General features: G+C 28.3%; 2 long non-coding RNA genes across 2 annotated transcripts in view; both read right to left on the reverse strand.

The window, feature by feature from the left end:
• Positions 1-16,875, reverse strand: part of LOC142222268 (uncharacterized) — a 53,003-nt gene extending 36,128 nt beyond the window's left edge. Inside the window, exons 1-2 of the long non-coding RNA XR_012718294.1 lie at positions 16,469-16,875; positions 6,161-6,191 (exon numbers count right to left, since the gene is read on the reverse strand). This is a non-coding gene — a long non-coding RNA (uncharacterized LOC142222268). The remainder of the gene's footprint in view (positions 1-6,160; positions 6,192-16,468) is intronic.
• Positions 16,876-21,920: 5,045 nt separating this feature from the next.
• On the reverse strand, positions 21,921-22,837 carry LOC142219692 (uncharacterized). The gene is made up of 3 exons (XR_012717709.1): positions 22,578-22,837; positions 22,206-22,495; positions 21,921-22,151 (listed from the first exon to the last, which is right to left on the reverse strand). It is a non-coding gene; the product is annotated as an uncharacterized LOC142219692 (long non-coding RNA).
• Between the last annotated feature and the right edge of the window lie 1,608 nt (positions 22,838-24,445).

Below are 24,445 nucleotides of genomic sequence, written 5' to 3' on the forward strand. Positions count from 1 at the left end.
ACAAAATGTCCCATAAGAGTCTTAGTGTTATAATCCCTTTGTAGTCGTTTACCTAAGATGATTTGCGCACCAAAATAGTTAAAAAGTCCATGATATATAAGGTTCTTTGTTTGGACGCGAGGCATACGTCAATGTGATATAGCTTTAAGGGTTATGTAGACTGCTTGTCTCCTAAGCGACCAAAAGCAAACATTGCAAAACATGAGGTATCCTATTTGTGGTTTCATTAGTCTCCGGAAGAGGTCTTGCCACAGTTTGTAGAATTCTACCAAATATGGTAGATTTTTTACTGTTTGGTAGATTGCTAGAATTATTGATGTTTTGGTAGATTTTGCAAAACATTAATCTCCAACTAAAAGGTACTTCACAAATTTCCCCAATAAACACAATTTAAATAAAATTTAAACAAGTATATATGGCCGTAAGTTCGGCCAGGCCGAATCTTATGTACCCTCCACCATGGATTGCGAAGAAACTTCTACGAAAGACTGTCATCCACAATCGAATTACTTGGGTTGTGGTATCTTAAATCGTTTTCTAAATTGTGAGTTAGTCCATACGTGGTACACGCAAAAAAAACTAATTCTTTCCTCCCAAACGAAATTTTAGACAAACAAAGTTCGTTTCTCATTTGCTTTTCGCTGTAAGGAAGTGTATTTGGAAGAAAAGTATATACTTTTTGTGATAAACGTTTATTCTTTTCCAGGATGTAAAAACAATTTCATAAAGACAAACTCAAAAAAAAAAAAAAAAAAAACATTGTTTTCTTGCTAATTGCATTTTCCCTCACATCCACGAGGTTGTTTAGTTCTTAACACCTTTTCCTGTAATACCAACAATGTAGAAGAAATTATACGATTTTATAAATTTTTAAATTTTTAAATTTTTTTCCCTTTCACCTGGACGGAGAATCGAACCGCGGACCATGCACTTTGTAAGCCAACACACTAACCACTGAGCTATGTACCTGTTATGGTCAACAATAGATAAATATCCATATAAGTTATATTTATATAGCACAGCTTGCGGCGCCCATGAACCGAATAAACAACGTTTATTTAACAGAAACAAACATTTAGTTTGGTACCGTGGAGCAGTGGTTGTTACGTCCGACTTGCATGCCAAGAGTCGTGGGTTCGATCCCTGCTTCGACCAAAGTTTTTTTTTTTTTACATATATTCCAGATACGTACGGAAGATTCCGAAAAAATGTTCAACATTACATTGTAGTATATTAAATTTTGAACTGTAAAATGTGTCTTATTAAAGACCTAAAGTCAGAAAAGAACAGTGTTTGATATAAACGAAATGGACTGTGTTGTTGTTTCAAAAATAACTTTTTTTATTGAAAAAATAAAAATTTTGTAACAAACGAATTTTTTGGTGATAAAAGTTTAAAATTTTCGAAGCAATTCAAAAAACTATAACAAAAGAAAAACGTTGTCGGTACACGTTTTCCAAACGTTTGTTTTCTTTGCGTGTATATATTAGACAAAAAAGGTATGTGTAGGTAAGTCTACAAATAATTACGAATCGATATGGACTTTTGCACGGTACGTAGGGAACCAGAATTGAAATACGGGGGTCGCTTATATGGGGGCTATATACAATTATGAACTTGATATGGACCAATTTTTGTGTGATTGGGGATTGATTTATCTGCGAGCTATATATAACTATATACCGATATGGACCTAGTTAGGCATGATTGTTCACGGCCATATACTAGCACAATGTACCAAATTTCAACTGACTCGGATGAAATTTGCTCCTCCAAGAGGCTCCAAACCCAAATCTCGGGATCGGTTTATATGGGGGCTATATATGATTATGGACTAATAAGGGCCACTTTTGGTTGTTAAATATCATATACTACCACCACGTACCAAATTTCAACCAGATCGGATGAAGTTTGCATCTCCAAAAGGCACCGGAGGTCAAATCTGGGGATCGGTTTATAGGGGGGGGCTATATATAATTATGGACTGATATGAACCAATTCCTGCATGGTTGTTGGATACCATATACTAACATCACGTACCAAATTTCAACCGAATCTGATGAATTTTGGTCTTCCAAGAGGCTCCGGAGGTCAAGGAGCGCTATATATAATTATGCACCGATGTGGACCAATTTTTGTATGGTCATTAGAGACCATATACTAACACCATGTACCAAATTTCAGCCGGATCGGATGAAATTTGCTTCTCCGAAAGCCAAATCGGGGGATCGGTTTATATGGGGACAATATATAATTATGGACCGATGCGGATCAATTTTTGCATGGTTTTTAGAGACCATATACTAACACCATGTACCAAATTTCAGCCGGATCGGATGAAATTTGTTTCTCTTAGAGGGTCTGCAAGCCAAATTTGGGGGTCCGTTTATATGGGGGCTGTACGTAAAAGTGGACCGATATGGCCCATTTGCAATACCATCCGACCTACATCAATAAGAACTACTTATGCCAAGTTTCAAGTCGATAGCTTGTTTCGTTCGGAAGTTAGCGTGATTACAACAGACGTACGGACGGACATGCTCAGATCGACTCAGAATTTCACCACGACACAGAATATATATACTTCATGGGGTCTTAGAGCAATATTTCGATGTGTTACAAACGGAATGACAACGTTAATATACCCCCATCCTATGGTGGAGGGTACCTCTATAAATACAATTTGTAAAAAAAATTCTGTAGAAATAAAATGTTGACAAAAAATAAATAAAAAGAGATTCTCCATAAATACGATTTTTAATTTTTTTTTATAGTAATAACATTTTTACAAAATTTTCTATAGAAATAAAAATTGCTTCACAAGTTTCCTCTATTAGTACAATTTGTACAAAAATTTCTATAGAAATAAACTTTTTCAAAAAAATGTCTACAGAAATAAATTTAAAATATTTTTTTTTATAGAAATAAATTAATAAAAAATATAGAAATAAAATTTAGGTAAAATTTTCGATAGAAAGAAATTTGTGACAAGTTTTATAGAAATAAAATTTTGCCAAAATTTTCGATAGAAATAAATTTGTGACAAAATTTTCTATAGAAATAACATTTTGACAAATTTGCTATAGAAATTAAATTTTGACAATAACTGAATAAAAAGAGGTACTTCACAAATTGCCTCTATAAATACAATTTTTAAAAAATGTTTATAGAAATAAAATTTTTAAAACACTTCTATAGAAATAAATTACAAAAAAAAATTATAGATACAAAATTTTGACAAAATTTTCTACAGGAATAAAAATTTTACAATAAATAAATATAAAGAGGTACTTTACAAAATATAGAAATAAAATTAAGGTAAAATTTTCGATAGAAAGAAATTTGTGACAAATTTTATAGAAATAAAATTTTGACAAAATTTTCGATAGAAATAAATTTGTGACAAAATTTTCTATTAAAATAACATTTTGACAAATTTGCTATAGAAATTAAATTTTGACAATAACTGAATAAAAAGAGGTACTTCACAAATTGCCTCTATAAATACAATTTTTAAAAAATGTTTATAGAAATAAAATTTTTAAAACCCTTCTATAGAAATAAATTACAAAAAAAAATTATAGATACAAAATTTTGACAAAATTTTCTACAGGAATAAAAATTTTACAATAAATAAATATAAAGAGGTACTTTACAAATTTCCAATATAAATACAATTAAAACAAAAAAATCTATAGAATACAATTTTTCAAAAAAAAATGTCTATAGAAATAAATTTAAAATAATTCTTTTATAGAAATAAATTAAAAAAAAAATTATAGAAATAAAATTTTGACAAAATTTTCGATAGAAAGAAATTTGTGACAAAATTTTCTATAGAAATAAAATTTTGACAATATTTTCAACGGAAATAAAAAGTTTACAATAAATATAATGAGGTACTTTACAAATTTCCTATATAAATACAATTAAAAAAAATCTATAGAAATAAAATTTTTCAAAATAATGTCTATAGAAATAATTTTTTTTATAGAAATAAATTACAAAAAAAAAAATATATATATATAGAAATAAAATTTTGACAAAATTTTCGATAGAAAGAAATTTGTTACAAAATTTTCTATAGAAATAAAATTTTGGCAAAATTTTCGATAGATATAAAATTTTGACAATAACTGAATAAACATAGGTACTTCACAAATTTTCTCTATAAATACATTTTTTTATAAAATTTTCTATTGAAATACAATTTTTAAAAAAATTTTCAATGGAATACATAAATAAAATTTTGACAAAATTTTCTATAAAAATAAAATTATGCCTAAATTTTTTGACAACATTTTTTTTATATTTTCTATTTAAAATTTTTTAAAAATTTTAATATATAAAATATATTAAAATTCAATAGAAAATTGTTTAAAATTTGTATTTATAGAGGAAATTTTTTATATAGAAATAAAATTTTTAAAAATTTTCTGAAGAAATGAAATTATGAAAAATATTCTATAGAAATAAAATTTTAAAAAAATCTATAAAAATAAACTTTTTAAAATAATTTTTATAGAAATACAAATTCGACAAAATTTTCTATAGAAATAACATTTTGACAATAACTAAAAAAGGGGTACTTCACAAATTTCGCCTATAAATATATGTAATTTTAAAAAAACGTTTCTATTGAAATACAATTTTAAAAACAAAATTTTCTATAGAAATAAAATGTTGACAAAATTTTCTATAGAAATAAAATTTTTAAAAATTTTTCTATAGAAATAAAAGTTTTACAAAATTTTCTATAGAAATAAAAATTTGCCAAAAAAAATTTTTTTTTTTGAATTTCTATAGAAATAAATTTTTGACATATAAAATATACACGCAAAGAAAAAAAACGTTTGAAAAACGTGTACCGAAAACGTTTTTCTTTTGTTAGAGTTTTTTGAATTGCTTCGAAAATTTTAAACTTTTATCACCAAAAAAATTCGTTTGTTACCAAATTTTTATTTTTTCAATAAAAAAAGTTATTTTTGAAACATCAAAACAGTCCATTTCGTTTATATCAAACACTGTTCTTTTCTGACTTTAGGTCTTTAATAAGACACATTTTACAGTTCAAAATTTTATATACTACAATGTAATGTTGAACATTTTTTCGGAATCTTCCGAACATATCTGGAATATATGTAAAAAAAAAAAAAAAAAAAACTTTGGTCGAAGCAGGGATCGAACCCACGACCCTTGGCATGCAAGTCGGACGTAGCAACCACTGCACCACGGTGCCAAACTAAATGTTTGTTTCTGTTAAATTAACTTTGTTTATTCGGTTCGTGGGCGCCGCAAGCTATGCTATATAAATATAACTTATATGGATATTTATCTATTGATGACCATAACAGGTACATAGCTCAGTGGTTAGTGTGTTGGCTTACAAAGTGCATGGTCCGCGGTTCGATTCTCCGTCCAGGCGAAAGGTAAAAAAAATTTAAAAAATTTATAAAATCGTATAATTTCTTCTACATTGTTGGTATTACAGGAAAAGGTGTTAAGAACTAAAAAACATCGTGGATGTGAGAAAGATGTGAGGGAAAATGCAATTAGCAAGAAAACAATGTTTTTTTTTTTAGTTTGTCCTTATGAAATTGTTTTTACATCCTGGAAAAGTATAAACGTTTATCACAAAAAGTATATACTTTTCTCCCAAATACACTTCCTTACAGCGAAAAGCAAATGAGAAACGAACTTTGTTTGTCTAAAATTTCGTTTGGGAGGAAAGAATTATTTTTTTGCGTGTATATAGGTATAAAATTTTAAACGATATCTATAGAAATAAAATTTTGAAAAAGCATTTTTTATAATAATCACACAAATTTGATCAAACAGTGCAAAATAAGATTTTTTTTTCTTTGGTAAAATTTTCTCTAAATTTATTTGGTAAAATTTTCTCTAAATTTATTTGGTAAAAGTTTCTAAAAAAAATTTTTTTGCTAAAATTTTCTCTAAATTGTGAATATTTTTGACTCGAGTAGCAACCGTGATCTTAAGACCCCATTGTTGTAATAGAGAAAAATATAAATAACTGCAATTATGTATGTTATTTTTCAAAATTTAAAACGTATTCCTTTTTCAATAAATAACTCGTTCAACACAATAATCAACTTGAATTACTTAAAATAGAAGTAGTTATACAAATAATTATATTTACCTCTAGGCACAAGTCCACCAAGGAAACACAACTGAAATTGTAAAAAAAAACAAGATCAATATGAAATTAGTTGTGAATGAATAATATAATATAAGTTAATATTAATAAAATTAGTTGAAATTAGTTGTGAATGAATAATATAAAATAAGTTAAAAGTAATAAGTCTGATAGAGCTCACATATTATCATTTAAATTTTTAATTTCTGTTTTTAGGTTAAAGTGACAGTCCGATTTGATTCTGGCTCACTTAGTCTATTCAGTCCATTGTGATGGACGCTGCAGTGATAGAAGACTTGCTCGTGAGCGAAGCATATCGCGAGAACGGATGCAACACATATTGAAAAATGCTCTGGGACTAAAGCCCCTGAGGTTCTAAGAAGAGCTCACCGATGTGGCAAAAAATTGGAATTGATTGGATAGAGACAAGAAGTTGATTCGCCTGCACGAAAGTGATCACACTGTTAGAAAAATATGTTTTTCATATGTTCCGATATAAACAAAATGTGTTTCGGGCACAATTTTTAAACACAATATATTTAAGTGCAAACATGTAATGTTCCTAAACTAACACAAAATGTTTGGGACACATATGTTAATATGTTAGAATATATTATATTTGGGGCATGAATGTTTCATAAAAATAATATGTGTGAATGTAAACATATATAAATTTACAAATTTCGAGTAAACATATATATGTTGTGATACTTTATTCAGAGAGCGACAGAGAGAGAGAGAGAGTTAGTATAGAGAAAGAAATAGAGATAGAAACCGGGAGGGTTGAATAAAAAGATATCAACATAACACAGCGAGAGAATGAAATGAGAGCAATTTCTGTGAAACCGGTTGTACACACAAAAATTTTTTTTTCTGATTCAATCACGAAATTAATTGATCCAATTAATTTTTAATTGAAATATCTTCAATCACAGAAATGATAGTATCAATTAAAAAATTAATTGAAGGTCAATTAAAAAGTTAATTGATCCAATTAAAAAATTAATTGATACTATTATTTTTATGATTGATTTTTGTTTCAATTAAAAAATTTGTTGAATCAATTAAATTTTTAATTGAATATTTTTTAAAACTCTATTAAAATTTTAATTGGAAAAATTTTCGTAAAATTTTTTTGTGTGTATGTTGTTTCGGAAAACTGTTTTATAATAAGGCAAAAAATTTGGCTATTTTTGGACTCAAAATGCTTCCAAACATATAATATGCTCACATAAAACAAACATATAATTGTTTCGGCGGTATCCAATAATATATGTGCTTCCTGCAAAATATGTTTGGAACATATGTTAGAGAAGCGATTTTTTTTGAGGGTGCAGTTACCGAATTTGTTTTTTTTTTCCAAGGAAGAGAAGCCATTCCGAACAGTTTATAAACAAACCAAATGATCGGATCTGATTTCCAGAGAGGTCATAACCACTTTGCTTACAATTATTTTATTAGATTTCCTTTATGAAAAGTCGATCCACAGTAGGTCTCCTTGATATTGAGTTCTCTATTAAAATTTTGGTAGTCTCCATTTTGAAATAAAAGGAAAATAAATTTTTAATTTCTTTAAAATTAAATTAATATTATTATTTTGTTATATATATTTATAAAGTAAAATAATTAGAAATAAATTAAAAAATCGAATAATTTTGAAGAAATTCCTTTCTTGCAATTGATTACAGTTTATCATTAATGGCAATGCCATCATCATCTATCAAAATCAGGTCGTCGTTTGACTGGTTATTGGTGAAACCGGATGTTCTATAAATTAATATGAATTTTCATTGGTATACATTTGTTATATAAAAATTTTGTTTATTATTTCTGATGCTTATAATGGATTCCAATTTTTGTTTTCCTTCAGTTTCAGTTTTTTTTTTGCATAATTCAACATTTACCCCCCTTGCTTTTCTAAAATCTGTTGATATTAATCATTGAGTTGATTTGTTGCCTTTCTTTTGCCTGATTATGATTTGTTTATATTCATGTTGGCAAATTGTTTATTTATTTTGCAAAATAAAAACGAACGGAATTCATTTCACATAGATGGGATCAGAAACAGAACAAACAAATGCAAGAGGAATTCATATTATGCATTTAATAAACGAATTCATGTGGTAAAGAAGGCAACTTATACAACTGATCATAGATGAAAATGTCATATTTCTTTGATATTTTGATGCATTTGAGGCAAACAAATTTTAATGCATTTATTTTTAATACATTATACAGTATGGGTCAATCAAATAGCAATGTAAATTATTTTTATACAATAAATGTTTATATCCCTTGCAACCGCACACAGAATGAACCATGAAGTTCTCTAAGGAACCAAATTTTAGGCAAACGAAGTTTTCTTTTGAAGCTAATTTTTTTTCTTTAAAAGTAAATAAAAATGATTCGATGAACGCTTGTCATAAATTCGACTTTAATTGTCGTTTGTCAAAATTTCGTTACGGAGGAAAGAAATTTTTCTTTATGTTTCCTTCGTAGCTGGGATACCGTAACGAATTCCCATTTGTTATAAAGTATTTTGTTGAAGAACAAATAATCCCGAATTTATAACAAGCGTTACAATGATTGTCTTTAATCTTTTTTTATTTGCTGCACCCAGAAAAAAGTGACCCCTTCTTTAAGTTAAAATGAACTCATTGTGAAGAAAGTTGAACTTCGTATAGCGCCAAAGACATTTTTATTTGTTTGAATGATGTGATTTTCGTAGAAATTACGTAGAATGCATTCCGTATATTAGTTAACATTTTCCTATATTTATGTACCACTATACTACAGAATGAAAAAATTTAACTAAATTGAATTCATATATGGAATGATTTTATTGAACTTTTTTCATTCATTTGGACAAATCTTACATATTTGTGGTAAACCATTTTACTTCAAATTTAGATCTGCTTACCTTCGTTTTTAAATACAATTTTATGTATTTATATAAGCAATTTTTCCTCAATAAAAGACATGTTTTATTAATATATTAAATATATTTATTTAGAATCAACAGCATCGACTGGCCTTGAAAAATTAAAACACATTTTTTCTTCTTGTAGTACCTTTCACTTTGAATAATTTGCTGCCTAGCAATTTTGTCCACCTTTTACAATTTCAATACATACAAATATAAACAAAAAAATCCAAAACCAATTTTTTTCACAAAAGGTTAGCGTCACTGAATATTACCTGATAATTGAAGATTCCAAAATGAAGTCGAATGAAGGGGTTGTTATTCTGCTGGTGTTTTCTTTTTTATAAACCAATTTTCGAAAAACGAACATTTTTCTCACTAATTTAAAATAACAAATATTTTATATATTTTATTTGTTTTTTATATTATTATTTTACTATATTATTTTTTAACAATCTCTCCGTATACCATAAAAACGCGATTCCAACTAAAAAAACAACCCACGCGCAAACATATCGATTACATCAAAGACAGGTATCGATTACAGGTAGATAAAAGAAATGTAGGAAATTTTCCTATATTCTAACAAGTGTGTTTCCTTAAGTTTTGAAAGGATTGAATACTTCGTAGTACGAATGAACTAAAATATTTTTCTATGCCAAGTGTTATTCGTATGTATGATAAGCTTTCTATAATAAAGGAAGTCAGTATTATCGTTTTATAAGAAATTTTACTAAATTTGAGGAAACTTGGTTTTAGTTCGGTTTTTGTTTATTTTTATGAAGCTTTGTTATCAGTGAATAAAATTTTCTTTTTCAGTAGTAAATTCTTATACCCAGCGAAGAAAACAGTATTAGTAAAATTCCATGCCCTATTCTAGTTAATGAACAATTCCTAACTGCTTTCAGTTTAGGATTTTTTTTACTGAAACAAGTAAATTTTATTATTTCACACAAAATATTAACTGAGTGGAAATAAAATGACTAAACTAAATTGATGAACATTTTTTCCTTTAGTTTCGAAGACACTTTTTTTCTGGGTGTGTTAACGAAAATATGTATGCATAAAAAATCTCTATTTGTCTACAATTTTGTTTCTGAGAAAACAAAAATATTCTTTCAGAGTATTTAACTTGGCTATAGGTAAAATCAAATACCAAACCAAAACAGTTTCAGGTTACCATCATTTCAAAACATCTCGTCTGTTAGCAGATAGATTTATTCCTGTGAGAATTAATTTTAAATACAAGCTTACAAAATCATTTTGATTATTCGTGATGGTATCCAGCGTGATAATATGAGTGCTACATATTGGATTGCAAAATCACAATTTACTATCTTTAGATAGCTCCAGCGTTGCCAATTTGGCGTTTTTAACAGGTTGGCTGATAAGTCCCCGGTCTAACAAAGAAAAATACATTTTTTTTGTCAAATTCGTTTTTATTATTCAACATAGTTCCCTTCAAGAGCGATACAACGATTATAACGACCTTCAAATTTTTTGATACCATTTTGGTAGTACTCCTTCGGTTTTGCCTCAAAATAGGCCTCAGTTTCGGCGATCACCTCTTCATTGCAGCCAAATTTTTCCCTGCGAGCATCCTTTTGAGGTCTGAGAACAAGAAAAAGTCACTGGGGGCCAGATCTGGAGGATACGGTGGGTGGGGGCAATTCCAAGCCCAATTCATGAATTTTTGCCATCGTTCTCAATGACTTGTGGCACGGTGCGTTGTCTTGGTGGAACAACACTTCTTTCTTCTTCATATGGTGCCGTTTTGCCGCGATTTCGACCTTCAAACGCTCCAATAATGCCATATAATAGTCACTGTTGATGGTTTTTCCCTTCTCAAGATAATCGATAAAAATTATTCCATGCGCATCCCAAAAAACAGTCTTTCCACGCTTCGGAGACTGTTCACCTGTTCGCTGTCCACTCAGCCGACTGTCGATTGGACTCAGGAGTGTAGTGATGGAACCATGTTTCATCCATTGTCACATATCGACGGAAAAACTCGGGTTTATTACGAGTTAACAGCTGCAAACACCGCTCAGAATCATCAACACGTTGTTGTTTTTGGTCAAATATGAGCTCGCGCGGCACCATTTTGCACAGAGCTTCCGCATATCGAAATATTGATGAATGATTTGACCAACACGTTCCTTTGATATCTTTAAGGCCTCTGCTATCTCGATCAACTTCATTTTACGGTCATTCAAAATCATTTTGTGGATTTTTTTTGATGTTTTCGTCGGTAACCACTTCTTTCGGGCGTCCACTGCGTTCAACGTCCTCCGTGCTCATTTCACCACGCTTGAATTTTGCATACCATTCAATTATTGTTGATTTCCCTGGGGCAGAGTTCGGAAACTCATTATCAAGCCAAGTTTTTGCTTCCGCCGTATTTTTTCCCTTCAGAAAACAGTATTTTATCAAAACACGAAATTCCTTTTTGTCCATTTTTTTTCACAATAACAAAAGTTGCTTCACAAAAGACGCTCTATCTCACAAACTAATTGACTTACAGACGTCAAATTTTGACACGAATCATTTGAAGGTTGGTACTATATAAAAATAATATGCATTTAATACTAGCCACGCCATCTATATGTCAGACCGGGGACTTATCAGCCAACCTGTTATACCCTGCGCCACACTGTGGAACACTGTATTATAAGTTAGTGCATATGTTTGCAACACCCAGAAGGAGACGAGATAGACACATGGTGTCTTTGGCAAAAATGCTCAGGGTGGGCTCCTGAGTCGATATAGCCATGTCCGTCTGTCCGTGAACACATTTTTGTAATCAAAGTCTAGGTCGCAGTTTTAATCCAATCGACTTCAAATTTGGCACAATTATCTGTTTTGGCTCAGAATAGAACCCTATTAATTTTGGAAGAAATCGGTTCAGATTTAGATATAGCTCCCATATATATATATTTCGCCCGATATGGAATTATATGGCCCAGAAGCCAGAGTTTTAGCCTAATTTGCTTAAAATTTTGCACAAGAAGAAAATTAGTAGTATAGTCAAGTGTGCCAAATTTTATTGAAATCGGTTCATATTTAGATATAGCCCATATATATCTTTCGCCCGATGTGGACTTATACCGTCCCAGAAGCCAGAGTTTTACCCCAATTTGGTTCAAATTTTGCACTAGGAGTACAATTAGTAGTGTAGTCAAGTGTGCCAAATTTTATTGAAATCGGTTCAGATTTAGATATAGCTCCCATATATATCGTTCGCCCGATTTACATTCGTATGACCACAGTGGCCAATCTTTTACTCTGATTTACTTGAAATTTTGCGAAGGGAGTATAATTAGCATTGTAGCTATGCGTGCCAAATTTGTTTGAAATTGGTTCAGATTTAGATATATCTCCCATATATAGCTTTCGCCCGATTTACACTCATATGACCACAGAGGCCAATTTTTTGCTCCGATTTAGTTGAAATTTTGCACAGGGAGTAGAATTAGCATTGTAGCTATGCGTGCCAAATTTGGTTGAAATCGGTTCAGATTTAGATATAGCTCCCAAATATATGTCTTTCTGATTTCGACAAAAATGGTCAAAATACCAAAATTTTCCTTGTAAAATCGCCACTGCTTAGTCGAAAAGTTGTAAAAATGGCTCTAATTTTCCTAAACTTCTAATACATATAAAGGGTGATACGGTCAAAATTTGGTCAAGGGAAACGCGTGTAAATCGGTGAAATCGTTTATTTAAAAAATCAAATTAAATTTTTTTTTCAAGTTCAATTAGTATAAAATTCAGGAAAAATATTCAGTTAGGCTTTCGCTTTTCCAAATCCGAATTTCCGGGCCTCACGCTTGACACCTGCCATCAGATTTTGTACAGCCACCTTGTCCACCTTCTTCGCCGCAGAAAGCCAGTTTGTCTTGAACTGCTGCTCGTCCTTAGCAGTTTTTTGGTCTTCTTTAGGTTCCGCTTGACAATAGCCCAGTATTTCTCAATTGGGCGGAGCTCTGGCGTGTTGGGAGGGTTCTTGTCCTTGGAAACCACCTGCACGTTGTTGGCGGCGTACCACTCCATGGCCTTTTTACCGTAATGGCAAGATGCCAAATCCGGCCAAAACAGTACGGAACAACCGTGTTTCTTCAGGAAAGGCAGCGGACGTTTATTCAAACACTCTTTCACGTAAATTTCTTGGTTGACAGTCCCGGAAGCTATGAAAATGTTGCTTTTCAAGCCACAGGTACAGATGGCTTGCCAAACCACATATTTCTTTGCGAACTTTGACAGTTTTTTGTGCTTGAAAATATCTGCTACCTTTCCCCTTTCTTTTGCCGTATAAAACTCCTGTCCCGGAAGCTGCTTGTAGTCGGCTTTGACGTAGGTTTCGTCGTCCATTACCACGCAGTCAAACTTCGTCAGCATCGTCGTGTACAGCCTCCGGGATCGCGCTTTGGCCGTCGTATTTTGTTTATCATCGCGATTTGGAGTCACTACCTTCTTGTTAGTCGATAGTCCGGCTCGTTTTTTGGCTCGATGCACGGTTGTAGACGATACACCCAGCTTATTTGCGGCATCTCGGAGAGAGAGGTTAGGGTTTCGTTTGAAACTACCGGCAACTCTCTTTGTCGTCTCAGCGGCTTTCGGTTTTCGATTTCCCCCCGATCCAGACTTCCTGGTTGTCGACAAACGTTCCCCAAACACTTTAATTACATTTGTAACGGTTGATTTGGCAACTTTTAGCGATTTTGCCAGTTTTGCGTGCGAGTAGCTCGGATTTTCGCGATGCGCGAGCAAAATTTTGATACGCTGCTCTTCTTGCTTGGACGGCATTTTGACAACTGAAGAGTGAATTCCAAAATCAAAATAGGAGCAACATTCTACACACACACCTTCAAAATGAGGAGTGTTCAGGTTTTTTAAATGCAAAACTGAAAGAAATACGTCAAGTTTATATTGACCACATTTTGACCGTATCACCCTTTATCTCGTCTCCTTCTGGGTGTTGCAAACATATGCATTAACTTATAATACCCTGTTCCACAGTATGGCGCAGGGTATAAAAACTAAGCACAGCGAATCGTCAAAATTTTAAAAAGAAAAATTTACTCCTCCGGTGTAAATTGAGCATTTGAAATAGAAAGGGACACAGGATTTTATTTTGATAAGACATTTTTCAACAATTGTGAGTAATCGGTCGCAAATGTTGCCCGCTCATTAGCGTTCGTCATTGATTAGGACAATATATCCCATAAATATAGAAATGTTGAGGATGATTCATCTTCATATTGATCTTTCATCCAATTTTATTACTTGAGAATTAAAAGAAAATTTTCGTTCAAAAATACATGGTGACCGAACCATTTTCAACTTTTTTTTGAAGGCGGTCTTCTGATGATGTGTTCTGAAATCTTGATTTTATTTTGACAAAATTTTCTTTAAAAATAAAATTTTAACAAAATTTTCTATAGAAATAAAATGTTGACAAAATTTTCTATAGAAATAAAATGTTGACAAAATTTTCTATAGAAATAAAATGTTGACAAAATTTTCTACAGAAATAAAATTTTTACCAAATTTTCTATAGAAATAAAATTTTGACAAAATTTTCTATAGAAATAAAATTTTGACAAAATTTTGTATAGAAATAAAATGTTGACAAAATTTTCTATAGAAATAAAATGTTGACAAATTTTTCTACAGAAATAAAATGTTAACAAAATTTTCTATAGAAATAAAATTTTGACAAAATTTTCTATAGAAATAAAATTTTGACAAAATTTTCTATAGAAATAAAATTTTGACAAAATTTTCTATAGAAATAAAATTTTGGCAAAATTTTCTATAGAAATAAAATTTTGACAAAGTTTTCTATAGAAATAAAATTTTGACAAAGTTTTCTTGGATTTTTTCCCTAAGAATCCGATATTTTAAATAAATATAACATTTTTATTCTTTAAAATTTTCTAAATTTTTATAATTTATTATAAATAAAAGTAGCTATTATAAATAAAAATAGCTAAATAAAATTTTGAAAAAAAAATTTATAGAAATAAAATTTTGACAAAACTTTCTATAGAAATAAAATTTTGACAAAATTTTCTATAGAAATAAAATTTTGACAAAATTTTCTACAGAAATAAAATTTTGACAACATTTTCTATATAAATAAAATTTTGACAAAATTTTCTATATAAATGTTGACAAAATTTTCTATAGAAATAAAATTTTGACAAAATTTTCTATAGAAATAAAATTTTGACAAAATTTTCTATAGAAATAAAATTTTGACAAAATTTTCTATAGAAATAAAATTTTGACAAAATTTTCTATAGAAATAAAATTTTGACAAAATTTTCTATAGAAATAAAATTTGACAAAATTTACTATAGAAATAAAATTTTGAAAAAATTTTCTATATAAATAAAATTTTGAAAAAATTTACTATAGAAATAAAATTTTGACAAAATTTTCTACAGAAATAAAATTTTGACAAAATTTTCTATAGAAATAAAATTTTGACAAAATTTTCTATAGAAATAAAATTTTGGCAAAGTTATCTTGGATTTTTTTCCCTAACAATACGATATTTTAAATAAATGTGCAATTTTTATTCTTTAAAATTTTCTAAATTTTTATAATTTATTATAAATAAAAGTAGCTATTATTTCTATTGTAGGAATCCTAGTCCAATAGTGTTCAAGAGTAATTGGCAATAATGTAAAACAAAATTCTCACCTCACTCTTCACTCCATCGCAATCACACACACCCAAACACATGGTTTTGTAATGATGCCTACCTAACGTTGACAGCAATCGAAAAAAATTAAGCTTTATTAGTTGAGGGTTCATATTTGCAATCATTGGCATGTTTTAAGCTGGTTGCCATACAACAATGTGTGTGTGTTTATGTGGGAAATAACAATGTTGCAGGACTTATTTAGATAAAAAAAACAACAAATTGCAATTACGAGAGGGCCCACGAAGAATACAAATTTAGAAATATAAACGTAATTTTTCACATGATTTCTCTTGTTTTGTTGTGCACTTTTATTAGTATTGTTGTTGCTTTAAAGATTTGACTCGTGTCATTTGCAAATGAAATTAGAGGGTATTTCACCATACATCACACTACTACTACTCAACGAGGGGGTTTCTGCTACACATTTTTGTTTTTGTATTGTCATAAGGGTCTTCGCGACAAGAAAAAAAAGCAAACCAAAGATGAGAGAAGACAAAGTGGTCAGGCGACAATGTAATGGACAAAATGGCTTTGTGACCAACCACAAGCAAAAAATTGAACAAAACAAAATTTACCAACAATAGGCAAATTTGGAAATAACTTTCATATTTTTGCTAACGACGCAATTTGTTTGTGTGTTTTTTTCTTGTGCACAGCATTTTTTTATACTCACTTGACTCTAAGGGGGTAGTTTTTTTCGGAAGATTTCACGATTTTAGTGTTTACCAATTTTAAGTTTCGTTTTATTTTTACAATTTTTGTTTCTGTTTTTCTTGTTTATTTTCAATTTTCAATTTCATTGTATTTATACCACATATTTTTTATGGATTTTTTTCCTGCCCAACAATCAATTTCGTTTATTGGCATTTCATTATATATATGCATGTGTGTTTGTATATTTAGTTTTGTTTTTTTTCTTTTTTTTCGGGCAGTTAAAAAAATAACACTTAGAGCCGCTATATCCGTTTCGTACGATCACACAAAGGTTTCAATTCTCAATGCCACAGCTATGCATAGCAGACCATATGGAAAGTTTAGTATAGTTCTCTACCTTTACTCGTCCGTCTGTCTTAGGGATCTATTAATCGAAAATCGATTAATCGATTATTCGAATTTTGGCATGAAAATCTAAAAAAGTCGAAATCGATTATTAACCTTAAAATAATCGCAAAATCTATTTTAGATTTTCAACTAATTTTTAATTTTGACTATCATATATTTCTTAAGTTTTATTATATTACCAATAAGAATAAAAATGTTGACTTGATTAAATCAAATATCAAATTGGTGGAAATTAATCCTTTGTTTTTTTTTCAATTTCCTTGCATTTATACGGGTAATGATAACATGTTGAAAATTTCAGATTGAACATTTTCAAAATATATTAAACAAATATTTAAGGAAATAATAATAAATGACACGTACATGTTAAAAATTTTATTTTAAAAATATATTAAACAACTTTAAAAAATTAACATGTTTGACTGGAACACTAATTTTTGGCATTTCTTACCAACTATTGTTGATAACACTAACAAAAAGACAAATAGATACCATAACATCGAATATTTTGTATAATCATTATTTCTATGAAATTCGATTATGAAAAATCGAATATTCGAATTTTGATTGGTGAAAATAATCGAAAATCGATTTTTGATTAAAAGTCAATAATCGAATAGTCGAAAAATCGATTATTGGTTTATACTATAGATCCCTAGTCTGTCTGTCCATCAGTCCATCCTCCGTAGTTCTGTCATCGTCATCGTCGCCGTTGTATTCATTAAACACAGTCAGCACAAACAGTGTCGCCACTGTTGGTTCTCGTTTAGAATCGTTGTCGGTATCGTACATTATTGTAGTCATCGTAACTTCCTACTGGCTTCTCTACTACCAGCTACAACAACACAATCAAACGACAAATATACGAACAACAATACAACGAACTTAAATATTCCTGCTGTAGTCATTTCATCATGACTGCTTTGTATACGACGGCAGCAGCTGCTGCAGCTACAGCTTGTTTGAAACTGAGGCAGCAACTGATGTTGCTGCTGATTGCTGTTGACGTTGCCAAGTGTTTATTCTGATACTGTTGTTGTTATTATTGCTATTGCTGCAGTTTGTGTTGTTGTTGTTGTTGTTGTTTTTATTCATTCTACCACAAACAGGGAATACAAATTCATAGTGAGGGTTTTTGTTTTCTGTTCGGTGTGTGTTCTGTACAAAAAAACAAAAAAAAAAAACAAAATCGAACAACCGAAAGAAATATGGCAAATGAAAATTTTCCAAAGTGTCTCTCACTTAAACTAAAAAAAAAATATGAAAGTGCATACTATATAGTATTAAATACTAGATTATATATGACTTTATATTATATGCATATATATATTATATATATGCATACGTTCAACCGATGTATAATATAAATGCATTTTATTGGACTCTATCGGAAAACGACACAAATATGGAAAATATTGTAACAAAAAAATATTTTCTTATTATTAAGAGAAAAATAAAATGAAACTTCTGGGAGGTTTCATTGTATATAAGAAAATGGGTTATAACCACGATTGCCACTCGTGCCAAACATAATCTACTAAAATTTGAAGAACATTTTACCAAAAATCAAAATTACCAAATTAAAAAAAAATCGTCTGTCAAAATTTTTTTTCCATAGAAAATTTTGTCAAAATTTTATTTCTATAGAATATTTTGGCAAAGTTTTATTTCTATTGAAAATGTTGTCAAATTTTTTTTTTATTTTGTTAAAATTTTATTCCTCTAGAAAATTTTGTAAAAAATAAATTTCTATAGAAACTATTGTAAAAATTTAAATTGTATAGAAAATTCTGTCTAAATGTTATTTCTATAGAAAATTTTGTCTAAATATTATTTCTATAGAAAATTTTGTCAAAATTTTATATCTTTAGAAGCTATTGTCAAAATGTTATTTCTATAGAAACTATTGCAAATTTTTAATTCTATAGAAAATTTTGTCAACATTTTATTTATATAGAAAATTTGTAGAAATTTTATTTCTATAGAAATTTTTTTCAATAAAAAATTTTATTTCTATGGAAAATTTTGTCAAAATTTTATTTCTATGGAAAATTTTATTTCTATAGAAAGTTTTGTTAAGATTTTATTTCTATAGAAAATTTTGACAAAATTTTATTTCTATGGAAAATTTTGTCCAAATTATATTTCTATAGAAAATATTGTCAAAATTTCATTTCTATAGAAAATTTTGTCAACATTTTATTTCTGTCAAAATTTAATTTGTGTAGAAACTATTGTCAAAATTTTATTTCTATAGAAAATTTTGTCAAAATATTATATCTATAGAAAATTTTGTCGAAATTTTATTTCTATAGAAATTTGTTTTCAATGGAAAATTTTATTTTTATAGAAAATTTTGTCAAAATTATATTTCTATGGAAAATTTTGTCAAAATTATATTTCTATAGAAAATTTTGTACAAATTTTATTTCTATAGAAAAATTTTGTCAACATTTTATTTCTATAGAAAATTTTGTCAAAATTTAATTTGTATAAAAACTATTGTCAAAATTTTATTTCTATCGAAAATTGTGCCTAAATATTATTTCTATAGAAAATCTTGTCAAAATTTTATATCTTTAGTAACTATTGTCATAATTTTATTTCTATAGAAAATTTAGTCAAAATTTTATTTCTATAGACAAATTTGTCAAAATTTTATATCTAAAGAAAATTTTGTCAAAAGTTTATTTCTATCGAAAATGTTGTCAACATTTTTTCTTTAGAAAATTTTGTCAATATTTTATTCCTAGAGGAAATTTTGCCAACATTTTATTTCTATAAACAATTTGTCAAAATTTTATTTCAACAAAAAAATTGCCAAAATTGTATTTCTATAGAATTTTTTTCAATGGAAAATTTTATTTCTATGGAAAATTTTGTCCACATTTTATTTCTATGGAAAATTTTATTTCTATAGAAAGTTTTGTTAAGATTTTATTTCTATGGAAAATTTATTGCTATGGAAAATGTTATTTCTATAGAAAATTTTGCAATTTCTATAGAAAAGGTTGTCAAAAGTTAGGTTAGGTTAGGTTATGTGGCAGCCCGATGTATCAGGCTCACTTAGACTATTCAGTCCATTGTGATACCACAGTGGTGAACTTCTCTCTTATCACTTGTCAAAAGTTTATTTCTATTGAAAATGTTGTCAAAATTTTTTCTATAGAAAATTTTGTCAAAATTTTATTCCTAGAGGAAATTTTGCCAAAATTTTATTTCTATAAAAAATTTTGTCAAAATTTGAGTTCTAAAGAAAATTTTGTTAAAATTTTATATCTATAGAAAATTTTGTTAAAATTTTATATCTATAGAAAAATTTGTCAAAATTTTATTTTTATAGAAATGTTTGTCGAAGTTTTATTTCTGGGTAGAAAATTTAGTAAAAATTTTATTTCTAAAGAAAATTTGGTCAAAAGTTTATTTCTATTGAAAATGTTGTCAGAATTTTGTCTATAGAAAATTTTGTCAAAATTTTATTCCAAGAGGAAATTTTGCCATTTTATTTCTATAAAAAATTTTGGCAAAATTTGAGTTCTAAAGAAAATTTTGTTAAAATTTTTTATCTATAGAAAATTTTGTTAAAATTTTATTTTTATAGACAAATTTGTCAAAATTTTATTTCTATAGAAATATTTGTCGAAGTTTTATTTCTGGGTAGAAAATTTAGTAAAAATTTTATTTCTATAGAAAAATTTGTCAAAATTTTATTTCTGTAGAAAATTTTGTCAAAATTGGAGTTCTAAAGAAAATTTTGTTAAAATTTCATTTCTATAGAAAATTTTGTCAAAATTTGATTTTTATAGAAAAATTTTATTTCTACAGAAAATTTTGTCAAAATTTGAGTTCTAAAGACAATTTTGTTAAAATTTTATTTCCATCGAAAATTTTGTCTAAATGTTATTTTTATAGAAAAATTTGTCAAAATTTTATTTTTGGGTAGAAAATTTTGTCAAATTTGAGTTCTAAAGAAAATTTTGGTAAAATTTTATTTCCATAGAATATTTTGTCAAAATTTTATTTCTATAGAAAATTTTGTCAAAATTTTCTTTCTATAGATTTTTTTTTCAAAATTTTATTTCTATGAAAAATTTTGTAAAAAATTTTGTCAAAATTTTATTTCTATAGAAAATTTTGTAAAAATTTTATTTCTATAGAAAATTATGTGAAAATTTTATTTCTATAGAAATTTTTTTCAAAATTTTATTTCTATAAAAAATTTTGTGAAAATTTAATTTCTATAGAAAATTTTAGTCAAAATTTTATTTCTATAAAAAATTTTGTCAATATTTAATTTCTATAGAAAATTTTGTCAAAATTCTACTTGTCAAAATTTTGTTTCTACAAAAAAATTATCAAAATTTTATTTCTATAGAAAATTTTGTCAAAATTTTATTTTTATAGAAAAATTTGTCAACATTTTATTTCTAGACAAATATTTGTCGAAATTTTATTTCTGGGTAGAAAATTTTGTGAAATTAGAGTTCTAAAGAAAATTTTGTTAAAATTTTATTTCTATAGAAAATTTTGTCAACATTTTATTTCTATTGCAAATTTTGTCAAAATTTTATTTCTATAAAAAATTTTGTAAAAAGTTAATTTCTATAGAAAATATGTGTCAAAATTTAAATCTATAGGAAAATTTGTAAAAATTTTATTTCTATAGAAAATTTTGTCAAAATTTTAGTTCTATAGAATTTTTTTTCAAAATTTTATTTCTATAAAAAATTTTGTGAAAATTTAATTTCTGTAGAAAAATGTTGTCCTAATTTTATTTCTTTAGACATTTTTTTCAAAATTTTATTTCTATAAAAAATTTTATGAAAATTTAATTTCTATAGAAAATTTTTTCAAAATTTTATTTCTATAGAAAATTTTGTCAAAATTCTATTTGTTAAAATTTTATGACAAGATTTTCTATTCTATAGAAAATCTTGTCAAAATTTTATTTCTATTGACAATTTTGTCAAGATTTTATTTCTATAGAAATTTGTGTCAAATTTTTGTTCTGTAGAAATTTTTGTCAAAAATTTTATTTTTATAGACAATTTTGTAAATTATATTTCTGTAAATTTCTTTATTTTTTTTCCTTAAAGAAAATAAAATAAAATTGATTTAATGAAATAATCTGTGGGGAATGGGATCCTCTCCTCGACTTTGAATTGGAACTAATATTCTTGTATTTGTTCGAAATTTTCAGTTAAACGCCAAATGTTCGGTATATCCCTCATATAGACCGACCCATCAATTTGGATTCTTAAGCATCTACATATCGATATTTTTATCAGATTCACCTGAAATTGGAGATCTACAGATATTTTAAGTTCACAAATAGGGTTTGGTATTACCTCTAAATAAATCCATCTCCCGATTTGACTTCTTACACTTCTAAACTCCGATTTATCCGAAAGTGGTGATCTGGAGGTATTTTAACACAACAAAAAAGTAGCTGCACCGAATATGGATTGGGATTGAACCCATTACCCTCTATTTGCAAGATGGTCATGCATTTGAAATCCTGCCAGTATTATATGGCAAAAATACTCTCTCACCGAAAGGATGGACAAATTGGGTTTTAGGGTATCGGCTAGCCGACTTCAACCGGCTTAAATTCTTTCGTAATATGTATACATTTGTGCTTTAAATCGAAATATTTTCGATATTTTCCTTAAGCATGTATAATTTAAAAATAAGAAATAACCTGTAGTTTATTTATTTACCTCTTGTTTTTTCATTATTTCCATTCATTGTATCACCTAGCTGGCTTGCTTGCATTATTCTAAGGAGGGGGTTGGGTAGGGTGTTGTATCAGCAAAATCACTTGAAAGGGGTTGCTGTTTTCAGTGTTTGTACGGACAAGCAGCGAGACCTTCGCCTTTTTGATAGCAATAACCGACCGACCCCGACCCACAGACCTAAACTTTTTCTTTCATTCTTCATTTATTATCTCTTTTCACACTATATCATACACACACATACACATATCCTACCTAACCTACGTAACAACAGATTATTTGTTTGAATTCATTTTTCGCTCGCTCTCTCTCTCTCTCTCTCTCACGTAGGTTCATATAAGAATGCATTACAGGGTTGCCATTATATTATGACAATAATGTAGGATTTCTATTTAAATGAAACTCGTTACGGCCATTTTCACTTAGCTCCATTAAAAGTTTATGAGTATGGACAAAAATATTTGGCAGTTAAGTTCTTAGTGTTCACGGATACATGTGATTTTATAAACAGAATTACAATCCGTTGTACGGTTTATTGGTTGGTTAGCTAAACTTGCTCTAATGGAGTTTCATGAATCATTATAAATCATAAATCATTAAATAAAGTTAAAAACAGGTAAAAGAAACTTTTTGCTTATTTGACATAAATTCGGGGTTTGTTTCAATAGTTTATAATAAAGGCTTTTCCTCCAATAGGCGTTGTTGTGAGTGAATCGGCATTTAGGTAGCTGTCATCACTGAAGCTTTTATTTTTTATTGCATTTAACAAAATAAACTTCAAACGTTTCAGCAACATATTCAATGTACTAAAATTCACAATAAACATGATTAAAGTGCTTTCCATGGAAAAAGCATCTTAATTGATAATGTGCTTTTCCACCTCGGAGAGTAAACATCTTCCACATTGAAAAGGGTATCAAACCCGGGGTTGTTATCTTACTCGTATTTGTGTGAAATAATAGGCTTAGTTCCTTTAGTGTTGGGTAATCAAGCCACGAGGAACTAAAAGAAATCACAATAACGCACAGCACTGAGATCAGCTGTTTAAATACGCAGATGGAAAATAAACAAAATGTCTGATTTTAATGCATAAATTGTTCAAGTGGTAACAATTATTTGCTAGTGCTAGTAATAAATGGCTATTGTGAACTAAAAAAACTTCACTTTACGCAAATTCATTCTGGCGACGCTACACTCAAACAAAAGTGAAAGCCACTTAAACTCTATTTTTGTTCTTGGAATTATTATGTTTTTAGAAAGATTGCTTGACTTTGCTTCGTAATACCCTTAAAATAGCTCCGAATTTCTTGAAATTGTTAAATTTTAACTATTTTTGCCGTTTTGTATTCCAATTTTTTCCTTCAAACTATGAAAGTGAAAAAACAAATTATGTGGTAAAAATGTTCTAGAATTTTCGAAAATTATTTACTTGTGATATCGGAGTGACATTGGCAATTGTAATACAATTTAGTTAAATTTTTTTAAAAGTCCATACAGTAAGCAACGAATATTAGTACATATCCCATAAGAGAAAAAAGCATATAAGCAAATTTCATTAAAACACCCTGTTTTTTTTTTTTTGTTGTAAGAAAAATTTTTCGTATAAGAAAATCGTTTATAAGAAAAACAAGGATGAAATAACAATTTTAGAATCACGCTACATGACAATTCTATTAAAACAAAAAACCAAAAGTAAAATAACTCCTAGAAGAAAATTTGATTATTTTTTGATTATATTCTAAATCCTGCTAATAAATTAAAGCATTAATAATTTGTTTAAGAAAAAATATAAATAATAATATTATATTCTAAAAGTATTTTTTAACTTTCCTTTCAAAACGAATTTTTATAAA

The sequence above is a fragment of the Haematobia irritans genome, chromosome 1 (genome assembly GCF_050003625.1).
Source record: "Haematobia irritans isolate KBUSLIRL chromosome 1, ASM5000362v1, whole genome shotgun sequence".
Taxonomy (NCBI): domain Eukaryota; kingdom Metazoa; phylum Arthropoda; class Insecta; order Diptera; family Muscidae; genus Haematobia; species Haematobia irritans.